Source organism: Symphalangus syndactylus, chromosome 21 (genome assembly GCF_028878055.3).
Source record: "Symphalangus syndactylus isolate Jambi chromosome 21, NHGRI_mSymSyn1-v2.1_pri, whole genome shotgun sequence".
Classification (NCBI taxonomy): domain Eukaryota; kingdom Metazoa; phylum Chordata; class Mammalia; order Primates; family Hylobatidae; genus Symphalangus; species Symphalangus syndactylus.
In genome coordinates, this window is record NC_072443.2 from 45,938,755 (window position 1) to 45,953,699 (window position 14,945).

Here is a 14,945-nt window from a genome sequence, read left to right on the forward strand (position 1 = left end):
TAAACAAATAGAGACATGATAAAATTTACTTTTAAAAAAATCCCCTGGCAGAAGAATGAAAACTGATTTGGAGTGACAAGGAGATCATTTAGGAGGCTATTGGAGTAAGCCAAGGAGAAACGGTGAGGGCATGAAACCAGGGCAGTTATGGTGGGATCAGAGAGGAGAGGATGCATTTAAGAGGTATTTAAGCACCAGAACTGACAAATTTGGTTTTTGACAGATGTAGACACTGGGAAAGGAGGAGAGATCTAAGCACATACTGGTGTCCTTCACAAAATGGAAGGTATAGGAAGCAGAGTGGGTTTGCACCAGGCAGAGAGAAAAGACATGGTGAATTCCTTCTCTAACATGTTGAGTTTGAGGTGCCTGCGGAGCAGCTGGATGGAGATATCCAAGCAGACAAGTAGATATTTAGGTGCAAGTGCAAAAAAGAGGGATGGCCTGGAATGCACATGAAGAGTCTTCTGCATAAGTACGGTTGACAGTTGAAATTCTCATTGTGGGTCAATTCAGTAGCAGAGAGGATAGAGGATTGAGAGGAAGCCAAGGACAGAACCTGGAAAACCTTGACATTTAAGGAGGGAGATGAGGAAGAAGAATCTACGATAGATACTGAGGAGGGGCTAGAGAGACTGGAGCAGCCCAGGAGAAAAGTGGTGTCATAGAAATCAAGTGGGCCTGTAGTCCCAGCTACTTGGGAGACTGAGGCACAAGAATAGCTTGAACCCGGGAAGCAGAGGTTGCAGTGAGCTGAGATAGCACCACTGCACTCCAGCCTGGGTGACACAGTGAGACTCCGTCTCAAAAAAAAAAAAAGAAAGAAATCAAGTGGGGAGATGGATGCAAGAAAGAGGAGAATGCATTCATGGAAAGAGCATATTTACCAAGCTTTCCATGTTGAACACATGAGATGTGACATGAAAGGTAATTGTAGTGACTACATGTTAAGCGTTGAATTGTGGCTCTCTCAAAATTCATATGTTGAAATCCTAACTCCCAGGACTTCAGGATTTGATCATATTTGGAGATAGGGTCTTTACAGAGATAATAAAATTTAAATGAGGTCATTAGGGTGGGTCCTAATCCAAGACAATTGTTGTGCTTATTGTAAGGAGGGGAAACACACAGCGGAAAAGCAGTGTGAAGACACAGGGAGAAGACGGCCATCCACATAGAAGCCAGGGAGAAAGGCTCGCAACAGATTCTTTCCTCACAACCCTCAGAAAGAACCAACCCTGTGGAAACCCTAAGTTTGGACTCCTGGCTTCCAGAAAAAAATAAATTTTTGTTGTTTAAGCCACCCCAGTTTGTGGTACTTTGTTACCACAGCCCCAGCAAACTAATACACTTGGTGAGAGTGCATGCAACCAGAGAAAGAAGTTGTGAATAAGTGCATCAGGGAGGAGGGAAAGAAACCAAAACAGGATTATATCACTTAAATTAAGAGTAGAAACATTTCACAAAGCAGAGTGTAGTCACAGGTCAAATTCTGCAGAAAGGCGAAGTAGGAGAATGACTGAAAATGTCAGTCCAGAGGCCCTCAGTGACCTTTGCAGAACACTCCCAGTTGAGTGGAGGCAGTAGACTTTGGAGAGCTCGGAAAATGGAGGCAGCACAGATGGTCTCCTGCAGAAAGTCTGGTGATAAAATGAGACCTCCTCACTGGAGTAAACTCACCTCTGCTGTCCGTGGAAATAATCTGGAGCCAAGCCAGCCAGACCCGGAGTTCTTCCTTCCTCCATTTTAAAGGTTAAACAGAGCTGAGGTCAATGGCTCATGCTTGTAATCCCAGTGACTCAGGAGGCTGAGGTGGGAGGATGGCTTGAGGCGAGGAGTTCCGTTCAAGACCAATCTGAGCAACATAGCGAGACTCCCATTCCTAAAAAAATTTTAATTTAAATTAAAAAAAAAAAGGCTAACCAAAAATAAAATCCAATACTTTATTTTTCCCACCCAAAACTAGTTTGGGAAGGATTTCTGGAAGAAAATAATTTTTGCAGTCATTTTACATGTTGGATTTTGAGTGCACATACAGATTCTATTCTGTATTGTCAGTTCAGAGGCAAGTTGAGATTTGAGGCTTCGCAGAGGTAAAGCCTCTGGTGAATGTGGTAAGATAAAGAAGAAAACAAGCCCAAGAGGAATTTCAGGGATCATTTATAATTTACGTCAATAAACAGAATGGGAAAAAAAACCCGGCCGGGCGCGGTGGCTCACGCTTGTAATCCCAGCACTTTGGGAGGCCGAGGCGGGCGGATCACGAGGTCAGGAGATCGAGACCACGGTGAAACCCCGTCTCTACTAAAAATACAAAAAAATTGGCCGGGCGTGGTGGCGGGCGCCTGTAGTCCCAGCTACTCGGAGAGGCTGAGGCAGGAGAATGGCATGAACCCGGGAGGCGGAGCTTGCAGTGAGCCGAGATCGCGCCACTGCACTCCAGCCTGGGTGACAGAGTGAGACTTCGTCTCAAAAAAAAAAAAAACAAAATAATAAAAATAAAATAAAATAAACCATTGGAGATTGGAATAGAGAAGTATTAAAACATTTTCTTAGAAAGCTTTGAGTCAAAATTAATCTTTCTGTAGTGGCAGGAATACGATAAGCCAAACAACCCTAATGTCACAGCTCTATATTATTAGGCCTCAAATGAATCAGATTTGCACTAAAACATCAAGTAAAAATAAAAGGAATGAACATTTGGTTAAGTGAACCAATTAGTCAATACAGGCCAGAAAATGGTAAAACTGGATAAACCTAAAATACTCAACTACCTAGATTAATCAAGGCCAACCTAGATTATCACCCCAATATTACAACTATTTTCAACCAACTAAACAATAAATCTTTATCAAGAGACTGATAGTTTAAGGTACTGTAATGAATACAAATGAAATTGCTGATACTTTAAGTCTGTTTAGAAATAGAAACCCACAATTATGAAATGACAAAAGCAATTAATGCAGTTAATTATTCAGTAATTGTTTTAAAAAGAAATAAACATGACAGAAAGCTCATTCTCACCAAATACTAAAGAAATGCCAATTCAAACACCAATGAGATATTTTCCTGTATCAGATTAGACAGTAAAACAAACAATCCAATCGGAAAAATAGGCAAAAGATATAAAAAGACATTTCCCCAAAGAAAATACACAGATGATGAACAACCATATAAGACAGTCAACATCATTTGCCTTTATGAAAAAATTAAACCACTACCTACCTATAAAAATGGTTAAAATAATAAAAGATAATGACAACACCAAATGCTGGCAGGATGCAGAGAAACTGGATCATGCATACATTGCTTGTCGGGAATGTACAATGGTCAAGCCACTCTAGAAAACAGTTTGGCAGTTTTCTTATAAAACCAAACATGCATTTAGTATATGACCCAGCAACTGCATTCTTGGGTTTTGATCCCAGAGAAATAAAAGCCTATGCTCCTGCAAAAATCAGTATATGAATATTTATACCAGCTTTATTCGTAATAGTAAAAAACTGGGAAAAAAAGTCCCTCAGTGGGTGAATCGTAACACAAACTGTGTGTGCAAGATGTTACCACTGAAGGAAGCTGGGTGAAGGTACACAGGACTTCCCTGTACATTTTTTCAACTTCTTTTGAATCAATAATTATTTAAAAATGAAAAGTTCAAAAAGTAAAAAAAAAACTAAAAATGTTCATCTTCACTAAATATTAAAGAAATGCCAGTTCAAACACAAGATAGTCTCCTTTTACAAATTAACAATTTATGTGGATTTTGGGAGGTTTGGGAGTAATCATGCTAATAAGTATGCAATAAGAGGATACTTTCATATACTATTGATTGTCAGTATATGAATGGGGAGAACATTTCTGGAAAGCAATATGTCAACATATATCAAGAGTCTTAAAAATGGTTGTACAAGCAGACACCCATTCTGGGCACTGCCAATTTCTCTATGTTCTTAGTACATTTTTTTTCAGTTCATTCAGCATCTTTGTTCCAGGCACTGTGCTAAACATTAAAAATACACCAAAGATGAGTATGACTAAACATGATTTCTGTTCTCAAGAATTTCAGTTTTGTGGTAAATATATCAAAGGTGATTTTTTAGAAGAGTTTTTTATAACAGGGTGTGACGTTTCACAGGAGCATGAAGGTAGCTGTTTCCTATTTGTCTGTAGGCAGTAGGATGTCTTAGATAAATGCCAGGGTTTTGAGCTAGTTTGGTTGGTATCAAATAATAAGTAGTTAATAAATCATCTTCTATTTATTAGTGGTATCACTTTGGGAAACCTATCAGCTTCCTGAACTTCAGTGTCCTCTGTAAGATGAGGCTACTAAGCCCTTGCCAATGCCATGAGGAATATAATAATTTATAATGGACAGGAAGTCCTATGGAAATAAAATATTTTAGGACTCGCATTCTTTGCTTTAAAATCTATTATTTCCTATATTTTTAATTGTCAGAGTTCTTTAGCTCTGCCTTTTATGATTGATTTCCAGCAGATGGACTCTTACCTATAACCTAGAAGTTGCTATAATAGACCTCCTAACTATAGATAAGAGAAGGGCATGCCAAATGCAGTTGAATCAGGTGAAAGTCAAGCAACCAAGCCGCCTAAAATAAATTTTGTGTAAGGTAGGATGCCAAAATCATTAAAATAAAATTATATTCTATAATAGTAATCATGTAAGTGCTTTCATGAAGTTATCTATGAAAACCTGCTTTTTCACTTTCTGGACTTCAAATATTTTAAGTTTGCTTTTCATTTACAAAGATTTGTTTGCTCATTAGTAATCATGAACTGTATTCAAGCTTACACTTCTAATTCTAGAAGATATATAAACTACCATTTTTTAATTATAAAAATGTTTATATATCTTGCTTTAATAATTTCACTTCTAGAGATCTAGCTAGTTAAATAACAAGAGCTACAGAAACATATTTGTGCACCAAAATGTTTATTACATTATTTAATATAATGAAAAATAAGAATCAACCTAAATAAGTAGATGAATAGGTAAGTAAGTTAAAAATGAAGTTAACAATGACTCCTTAATGAGAGAAGACAACATAAGGCTACATACAGAATTATAAAGAAAATAATCCACAGAATGTGTGTTTTATTTTGGTAAATGGTTCCTAAAACTAAGTAAGTACATAGAAAGAATTTTTTTTTTTTTTTTTTTTTTTTTAAAGACAGAGTCTCACTCACTTTGTCACCTAGGCTGGAGTGCAGTAGTGCAATCTCAGTTCACTGCAACCTTCACCTCCCGGGTTCAGGACATGCCACCACACCCAGCTAATTTTCTTGTATTTTTAGTAGAGACACAGTTTCATCATGGGGCTGGTCTCAAACTCCTGACCTCAAGTGATCTGCCCACCTCGGACTTCTAAAGTGCTGGATTATAGGTGTGACCCACCGCACCTGGCCTAGGAAGAATTTTAGAAAGAAAGCTCTATATCAGGAATTGAGAAGCTGGTGTTTTAATTGAGAATATATTTGCACAGAAAAATCTTGGCATAAGTACTGGTTTATAAAACAAAGTAATGTTCTTTAATCTTGGATCAGGAGCTGCCCAACAACTCCAAAAAGTCAGCTTATGCAAAACCATCCAAGGACAGATGAATCAACCAAACAAGAGAGAAAGGGGAAGGGAAAGTGTTGTTTCACAGGCAGCCTTTGAGGCAGGGCATAAACCATGCCTCTCCACCATCCAGACCAGACAGTTGTGACACAGGGTTGACAAAGCAGGACAACGAAGGGTAGCTGCTTCCAAGGTGGGGATGATGCTGGAGCAAGGGGGAGCCCCAAGAGGGGGGAAAAAAAAGCATAAAAATAAGACAGCAAACAAATACTTCAAAATAGTCATAGTAGTTACCTCCTGATTGGTGGGATTATGGAAATAGGGTTCTTTGACTAAAATTGCCAGATATTCAGTACAATTATATTGCTTTGTCGAGCAGGACGAAATCAAGTTGAAAAGTAATCTAGTAGTGAGGTACAGCCCCTATACCACGAATGGCCAACATAGATCCTCAGATGACGGAAGTGAGTGATGCAGGCCTGTGGTTTATGTACAGCTCCATGACGTATGAATGGCAGAAGCTGTGGACGCCCACAGGCGGGCCCCATTTCGAGGAGTGCTTCTGGTCATCACTCTGTTGTCCTGTGTATAAGGATGTGGTTCAGAACAGCCAAGTCTTGTATTTCAAGAGGAGCCAGAAAGGCAAACTTATCAGTGAAATCCTAATATTTACATAATAGCTCAATGTCTGGAGGGGCTGCTTTGGTATAAATCACCAGTTTTACCTCTGACCTCTGTTAGTGCATCGGAGGTTCAGGAGAGAGTGAGAAAATTGTAAATGGAATATTTTAGGAATATTATATTGGGACCCAGGCTGTAGTGAGTTAGAGCTAGAAAGTAGGGGGCTGAAACTATTTGACTATTAATTTATTCAATAAAGTTTTATTTAATGTTGGAAAGATGAAGATGAATCAGAAATCCTGTTTAGAAACTTCTATGGGAAGAGATATCACCATAGCTAATATGTCTTAGCCTCTGACAGGAATTATGGCATACTATATTGTATCATATATGATCTCATTTAATCATCATAACTGCAGGAGGTAAGTAGTATTATCCCTGATTTTCCATAAGTGAAAACTGAGTCTCGCTTAGTTACATAGCTGACAACAGAACCAGGATTCCAAATGCCAATCTGATTCCAGAGCCAAGCTATTAACAACCATGCTATATATTATGGCAGATCAGGGAAGGAAGACATTACTTCTAGCAGCAAGAAACATTTGTGGATGAAAAGATTTGAGCTTGGAGAGAGCTGTGTTGAGCCACGTCCAAAACAATTTCTGGCAACCATACGATAAAGGTAAAAGCCAGAGATTGAAAAGTAAAAGCTGGGGGACTAAAAATGGTCCATAGACAGAGAGTCATCAAAACAACAAAACAAAACAAAAACCTTAATCATAATTAATTGCCAATATTTCAAAAATCTGGAGAATTCACATAAGTTTAGATTTCCAGCTCTTCTGGAGAATTAGAATATCTAGTAACAGTGTGCTAATAATCCCACATGGTAACAACTGGTGAATCTGGCAGAGGCTGCCCAGCTTCCAATGGGGTATAAGCTCTCTTCTTCTTATGCAACCCGCCTGCCTCATTTATATGAGCTGCTTGGATGCTGCAGATGCTTGAGTCTAAGAGCTTTGGTCTGGAAAGTGAGGCCCCAACAAGGAAGAAGGAATAACCTATGGATCAAGGAAGGTGAGAACTGGGAGTCCAGAAATGAAGGTTATTTGCAAGTCTGGATCCAGCCATTCCACTCCTTTGAGGAGATAAGATTCTAAGGAAAAGGCCATTTACATTCTGCTCTCCAAGATCTCTGGGTTTTGGAAGAAATTGAATTGGGGGAGAGGGGGAAACTTGACTGGGGGCTCAATACAGACATGTAAATTTGAAGGAAACAGAGAGTTTAGATGACAGGCAGTAGAAAAGTTAATGTGTCCATTCTATGGCCGACCCAAGATTCTGTTTCCAGGAGACCTCTCTGGCTTGTTAAGTGTTCATGGTTGCAGGGGAAAAGTTAGAAAAAAAGAAAAACAGGCCAAAACCCAGCTCCTTAAATGTTTCTAATTTTATTTTCAAACAATCAGGCAGAGTAATCCCTTTACACACTCTTCAGGCACTGGCTGAGGGTCCCAATCAAGAACCATTCAGTTCTGGGGGCCTTAGGAAAAATATTTCCTATGATTAAAGGAACTTTGGACAGGTTATTACCTTCTTTGAGCCTCAGTTTCTTTGTCACTTAGAAGGTTGAATGGTTTCCACATTCTGAGGGTAAGGAATACGAGGGTAAATGAAGAAATATCAAGTGCATAGCTCAGAGTAGGAAGAAACAAATGACCAGGGAGAAGGCTAAGAACTTACTGAAAAGGTGCCCAGCTGCTCAGCATTCTGTCCAAAAAAGGGACACTGACATCTATCCAACATTCTAACAGCAGTCACATAGCATTGTCAGCTAGAAATGAAAACAGATTCAATTCTATATCCTGCTAAAAGCTTGAGGGTCACACTAGCTGTGTGATCTTTGGCAGCTGGCCAAAACCCTCTGAAAGGCAGTTTTCTCACCTATAAATTTTTAAAAAATATTTATTGTGAAGATTAAATGAAGTAATGGATTTAAAATACTTAGGGTGCCTTAGAGTTCTAGCAGAGTGCGTAGCTCATAGTAATCAGTTAATAGATATTGACTTTAATAAATAGATACTTAACTGAGCCTCCACTCTGGGCCTGTTACTATGCTAAGTACCAGGAGTGCAAAGGGAAATGAAACACGTTCCCCAAACTTGCGGAATTCAGAGCAGGCCAGCTGTATGAGTAGTGGATTTTTAACACGATGAGGAAACTGTTATAATGGAAAAATAAATAGTGTGAAGAGGGACTAAGGAAGATAAAGATCTGGTGAAAAAAGAGGGAAGGGTTCAGGCTCCAACTGTGGCATGATCTAGATCTGTAAGGAAGAGTAGAGTATTGCAGTAGAGAAAGCAGGGAAGACATTCCAGGCAGAATAAACAGCTTCCACAAAGGTAAAGAAGGCAAAACGTTTTCAAAGGTTCTAGGGGTGGGGGATGGTGGGGAAGATGGTCACGGAATAGTGAATGGTTCAAGTGAAACTGTTGTATGGGTTGTGGAGGCAGTTTTAGGGGTTGGGTGATAAAATCAGAAGAGAAAAATTGAATTCACGCTTTGAAAGTCCTGGTGTGTTTTGCTGAGAAGCGTGACCACTAACTCATGAGGAGTAAGGCGTGGGTCTTTAAAGGAAGGAAGTTTCATAATCAAATTGTTTTCCATGAAAGATAATGAAGGGAGCCAGCCACAAGGCTGTTGTAATCAATCGTCCAAACAAGAGGTGACAAAGACTCTAAAACTGGCCACCAATGAACTGAAAGTGGATGGTGAGGGAGAAAGAATACAGGGTGACATAAACAAAATATGTAAAATCCAAGGTATGAAAATGGCCTGGTCCCTTCATCCTTACCACAGTCATTCCAAGAGACCAAAACAAAAACACAGAAAATATCTTTTAAAAATAATCTCTTTTGTTTGTATGCAAATAGGCCATCCACAGTGAAAATGCAACTCAAATGCAATATTTTATCTGCAGTCCACCAAATGCAAAGATCAAATTGGTTTACAAATGCTGTCCTTCTTAAAAATTCCAACTCCTCACATTAAAACTGTAGCCAGCTAGTGCAAGTTAATATTGTTTGCAAACTTAAATAAGATTTGAGTAAAGCTGAAATTAAGACACTTTTCAAAAGAGGCCATCCCTTACTCACATTGCTGAAGAGTAGAAAGAGTGACACCTTCTTTTACCAGAAAGTTTCTTTCAGGCAGTAATGCCTTTGTGTGGTGGCAGACCCTTCAAGTATTCCAGATAAAGCATGTGATGGAAGTAAAAGGGAGGTGCAAAAATTGCAACTCTATGATTCTCCATCACCAACTTGAAAACTACAAGCCCAGGTTGACAAATGTACATTTTAAGTGTTCAGAGAAGTCTTAAGTGCCTTGCTTTGGTCGCAAAGATGCCACAGGGAAGTAAGTTTTTGAATGTGCAGTGCCGCGTCCCCACCTCTGTTGTGAAATGGAAACTTAAAAAAAAAAAATCACTGATTTAAAAAACCACTGGTTTTGTTTTTTAACAAGTTTAGTCATATTGCCTGTGTTCTATATACCCCAATCTATTTTATTTTACTTTGTAGTGTACATTTAATTTATACTCAAATAAATACTTTACATAAGGTGCTTTCACGGATCTTCATGCTTCCCTAAATATTAAATATGCTGCCCATTTGTTAAAATGTGTTAGTTTTGTTATGTATTATATCCCTTCCCCTGCACACATAGAAAAAAAATATGAACTTAACCTTCAAGCAACTTTTATGTTTAGAATATTACCTCATTTTATTTCTTCTAACTGAGTTTATAAAGAAAATGGCAAATGTCATGTGCTTTGTAAAGAAATGACAGTTTCTCAGAATATGTAAATGCACACCCTTAGACAATTAGGCCACTTAAATTCAGAGTCACAGTCTTTTGAATGTTGGTTTAATATTCTCAGATAAAGATCGAAAAGATAACAAGTTTTGGAATCAGGTATTTACTTTGAGTTCTGAAAGGTAACATCACAGGTGTTGGTAGTTTATTGATATTTAATCTTTAAATGTGCTGCTGTATATATTTCATTTGATTAGAAATATTTTACATAGTTATGTTATTTGTTAAATAATAGACCATCTTTTGTATAACCTGTCAGAAGAAGTCCTGAGATTGTAATATTAGATTGTAAATCCTACTGAATAACTAGAATACAGAATTATTAAATTGGAAAGGAAGTTAAATCACTTAGACCGTCCTTCCCCCAGGAAGTCCTCTCTACAGTGTTATCCATGACAAATGTTTATGCAGGCACCCTAACCATTTAAAATATGAAGAGAAGGAGAACAGATAATCGAGAAACCTATTCCTGAGACAAGAAACCAGGGGGAAACTTTTCTTAGTTGTAACCTACACAACTAGCTAGAATCTACCTCATGCTCTTAAGATGGTGTTTAATCATGAGGATATCATACATAACTGAAATTGTATAATGTTGAAAATCTTTTGGTGGCAAGTACCTTGACTTTATCAAATTAGTGTAGGTCTCCTGCATTCAACTATGGTCTCTAGGAGGGCGGGGACCACACTTCTTAGCTCACCTTGGATCTCAAGACCAGTCCAAGGCCTTCATTCAGTCAGAGCTAGTTAAGCATTTGTTAATTGAATGAAGGAAATTAAAAAAAAAAAAACTAGAAATTCTAAATGGTGCAATTACATCTGTGAATTTTAAGGTGTTATTGGAAAACGGGAAATATTACTGAGATTCGAAGATGGATAGGAACAAAGGTAGAGCATGAAAATGTGCATATTTCTGTGTTGCTAGAGTCAATAGTGATTGCCAGTTCCTATGCAGCTCTGGCACCACCTCTGAAACCTTGGCCAACCCCTGCCATGAGGTGTTGAGATACACGACAGGCAGGTGAGGAAGGAGGGGTGCTCTGGAGGTAGTCTTGCCGCTAGTCTGTGGTCTTTATTGTCCGCGTTCATGGGGTGAGTTGTGAGCCCATCAGTTTCCCACACTACAGTCCTTCTCTGGCTTAGCCTTCCTTCCCTGTCCTGTGGTCCAGGTTCCCCCTGGCCCCTGTGGCCTGCCTCCAGGGATGGACCTTCCTCCACACACTTCTCAGGAGCTCCTGATTCTGGACATGCCCCAGAACACCTCAACTCCACTCTGCCCTGTCTCCATCAGACCAGAGACCTCACTTAGACCCTGGGTATGGGGTTGTTGGTTCTCCAAGTGCTACGGTTGTCACTAGCCTGAGCTCTATCCAGGCACCCATCCTTCTCATCTTCCTCATTGCCCTTTCTGCTAAAGCAACTGCACACCTGAAGGCTATACTTATCCCCAGTACAATGGTACTTTTTCTGAAATGCATACACCCTAATGCTTACCCTTTTGACAATTTTTTCCTGAACGTACCTTTTAATATAAGCAAATTCAGTCTTCAATCCAAATAAGTGTATTTTGCTGCTGAAGCCACCATGTGATTTTGAGAGATAGTGAAGACAGACAATCTTCTGCATTCACTTGTAGAATCCTGAAAATATCTCTTGGTGTCCCTTGCCTTTCTGACTTCTTGCTTGAAGACATCTAGACAAAAATGTGTCCCTGGGTCCTAGTTTCTGGGTTCAGAAATTGATCGAATGCAAGAAAACAATACACATTGCCTCTTCCTTAGCATGCATGAATGGTAGGTGTGAATTTGCATCATGAGAAAGTAAATAAAAGAAGATTCCCCAGGGCAGCTAGGGAGGCAGAAAAAGCCAGCCTAGGATGGGAGTGGAGGACGTGTTAGAGGTTATGAGAGTGAGGGTCCATCCCACTCCACCTCGGTAACTCACTGGTATGGTATAAATGCAAAATTTTGGCTCACACAAAGAAAAATACTCAACTTCTAATGCTTAACTATGTAAAATTTGCTTTTAAAGTACAAGTTAAAATTGTACCGCCTCTCAAAGAAACAAGAAACTCATTACATTTCTAAGAATGTTCCTTCAGAAACATGGAACTGAAAGCTATTTTTAAAAATTGATCTGGCCCTTAGAAAACTGGGGCCTTTTCTTTAATTTACCTAAGGAATTGACATAAAAGTCTAGGGTTCTGCACCAGAAAAATGTAGAAAGTGTCAAAATAAAAGGCAGAAATACAAAAGGAGACTTTTTGCAACAACGTTCTATGTATAGCATTTGATTCCAAGGGTGCAACATGGGGAAGTGAACATGTGGACTGTGAAATTGATGCTAATTTTCTTTCCCACTAGTCTAGCAGCCCTCTAAAATGTCACATTATTAATTTAGTTACTTTACCAGAAATCTGTGTATGTGGTTAGTGTGTGTGTGTTTTTAATTAACAGACTTTACTTATTTTTAGAACAGTTTTAGATTTTCAAAAAATTGAGCACATAATACGAGAATTCCCATCTACTCCCTTTGTGGCACACAATTTCCCCTATTTTTACCATCTTGCATTAGTGTGATGTATTTCTTACAATTAAGCCATTGTTGCTTCGTTATGATTATTATTTAAAGCCCATAATTTACATTAAGTTTCTCTCTTTGGGTTGTACAGTTCTATGGATTTTGACAAATACATAATGTCATGTATCCACCATTATAATATCATACAGAATAGCTTCACTGCCCTAAGAATCCCCTGTGCTCTGCCTGTTCACCCTTTCCACCCCTCCCCAACCCCTGGAAACCACTGATCTTTTTACTGTCTCCACAGTTTTGCCTTTTCCAGAATGTTCTATCTTTGGAATCATACAGTATGTGCCCTTTTCAGATTGGCTTCTTTCATTAAGCAATATGCATTTAAGTTTTCTCCATGTCTTTTCACATCTTGATGGCTCATTTCCACTTATTACCACATAACATTCCATTGTCTGGACATACCACAGCTTTACCAACTGAGGGGCATCTTAGTTGCTAATTATGAATAAAGTGGCTATACATATTCATGTATAGGTTTTGTGTGGACATAAGTCTTCAATTCAATTGAGTAAATATACCTAGAAGTGTGACTGCTGGATCATATGGTAAGAGTATATTTAGTTTTTTAAGAAACTGCTAAATTATCTCCCAAAGTAGTTTTACCATTTTGCATTCTTACCAGCAATGAATGAGGCTTCCTGTTGCTCCACATTCTCAGCAGCATTTGGTATTGTCAGATTTTTGGATTTTAGCCATTCTAGTAGATGTGTAGTGGTATCTTACTGTTTTAATTTGCAATTCTCTAATGACGTATGATGCTGACCATCTTTTCATATGCTTATTTACTGTCCGTGTAACGTCTTTGGTGAGGTATATGTTCAGATCTTTTGCTCCTTATTAAATTGGGCTGTTTGTTCTTTTACCTTCGAGTTATAAGAGTTCTTTGTGTATTTTGGATGCCAGTTCTTTATCAGATATATCTTTTGCAATTTTTGTTCCCCCAATCTGTGGCGTGTCTTTTTATTCATGTAATGGTTGATACGTGTTTCTGCTTTAAGGAGGAAGGGTTTTAAAAATACAATTTACAGTAGCAGTAAAAATAAAAATTTATTGCAAATGTCTTATGGTCACTCTCAGGTGACGTCAGGGAACTATGGACCCAGCAGGGTTTAATTAAAGGGGAGTGTCAAGTCCTGGGGGCTGTGGCTGACAATCCTGCTTTATTGGCAATTGTGCAGCAGAGCTGAGAATAAGAAGACAACCCAGTCCTGAGCTGCATCACTTCTAAATTAAGAATAATTCAGGAACTGTGTTTACAGTGAAATCCTGGCCCTTCTCACATAGATTATATTATGCATAGGATATGAATTTCTGTCCATGAATCCAAGTACATAAGAAATCATCACTTTGAAAATTTCCTTTAGCTCAACTTAATCCCACCTGTGAGCCTCAATTCTGCCAGTTGAACAACAGACTGTAACTGGGTCATGCAGGAGTCTCCTTCCTTTCCTGTAGCCCAGTCAGAATTCAAGAAGTTCACCTGGTACCTCGAAAATGATGGAAGGGCCTCAAGTCCCTAGTCTGTCCTGGTTGCTATTGGCACCCTTACTATCTGAGCCCATAGTTGTCTGTGAAGTCCGGCAGCTCCCTGCCCCCATGCCACAGTGGGGAATGAGAATATCTACTGAGGCTGGGCCCCATGAGCAAAGCACGCTGCCTTTCTAGGCATGAGCCATCACACCTGAGGTTGCTAGCCCCTCGGGAGCACTGACGGAGAGGCAGTCGGGTTTCTACTGCTCACAGGACCCAGACAACCACCCCCTGCCCTCCCTTCTTCTTGCATTTCAAAAGCACTCTCTTCCTCTCCTTTCACCTCTAAGCCACCGGTATCATCTCTTCCGTGGGCTTTCACAAAAGTCTGGATGAACCTTTGACCTTGTATCTCTTCTGCTTTCCCCCTTGCACAAACCTCTGCATCAAGAAAACTTAGAAAACAAACACTAATTAACGTTTCAATAAATAATGCTGCTCTAATTATTTGTGGAAACTATTCTGTATTAGAACTACCATCAGCACCGCCTCCTAGAGTGCTTTTAGACTTGACCACTGGCCACAGGAGGCCGCTTCCATATAACAACAAACAGATGGCTGAAATTGGAAAACTCAGCTAAATGTTCAGATGTTTCTAGACTCCCACGGGTTTCTGGCTCTGGCACATGGAGTAGATCTTGACTGTGTGGTCCTCAGGGGACTCTCTCTGGTGAAGTTTGGTGAAGGCAACTTCCACACCCACACACACCAGCTGCTGTGTGTAGCCTCTCCTCCTCTGGTTGCTTCTCCT

The 14,945-nt window shown here is 39.3% G+C and overlaps 2 protein-coding genes across 10 annotated transcripts in view; one reads left to right on the plus strand and one right to left on the minus strand.

Moving 5' to 3' along the window:
* ILDR1 (immunoglobulin like domain containing receptor 1) overlaps window positions 1-14,945 on the minus strand; it is an 86,534-nt gene that overhangs the window by 67,062 nt on the left and 4,527 nt on the right. For 3 of the 9 annotated variants that reach the window (XM_063630163.1, XM_063630158.1, XM_055260706.2), the window contains one exon: window positions 1,681-1,882. The exons of 5 other annotated variants lie outside the window; for them this stretch is intronic. The gene's annotated coding sequence lies outside the window, so the exon portion shown is untranslated. Of the gene's footprint in view, window positions 1-1,680; window positions 1,883-9,351; window positions 10,780-14,945 lie in introns of those variants that run through there. One more of the 9 variants, XM_055260708.2, reaches the window with a different exon arrangement.
* Window positions 1-14,945, plus strand: part of CD86 (CD86 molecule) — a 64,065-nt gene that overhangs the window by 3,380 nt on the left and 45,740 nt on the right. The window lies entirely within an intron of this gene.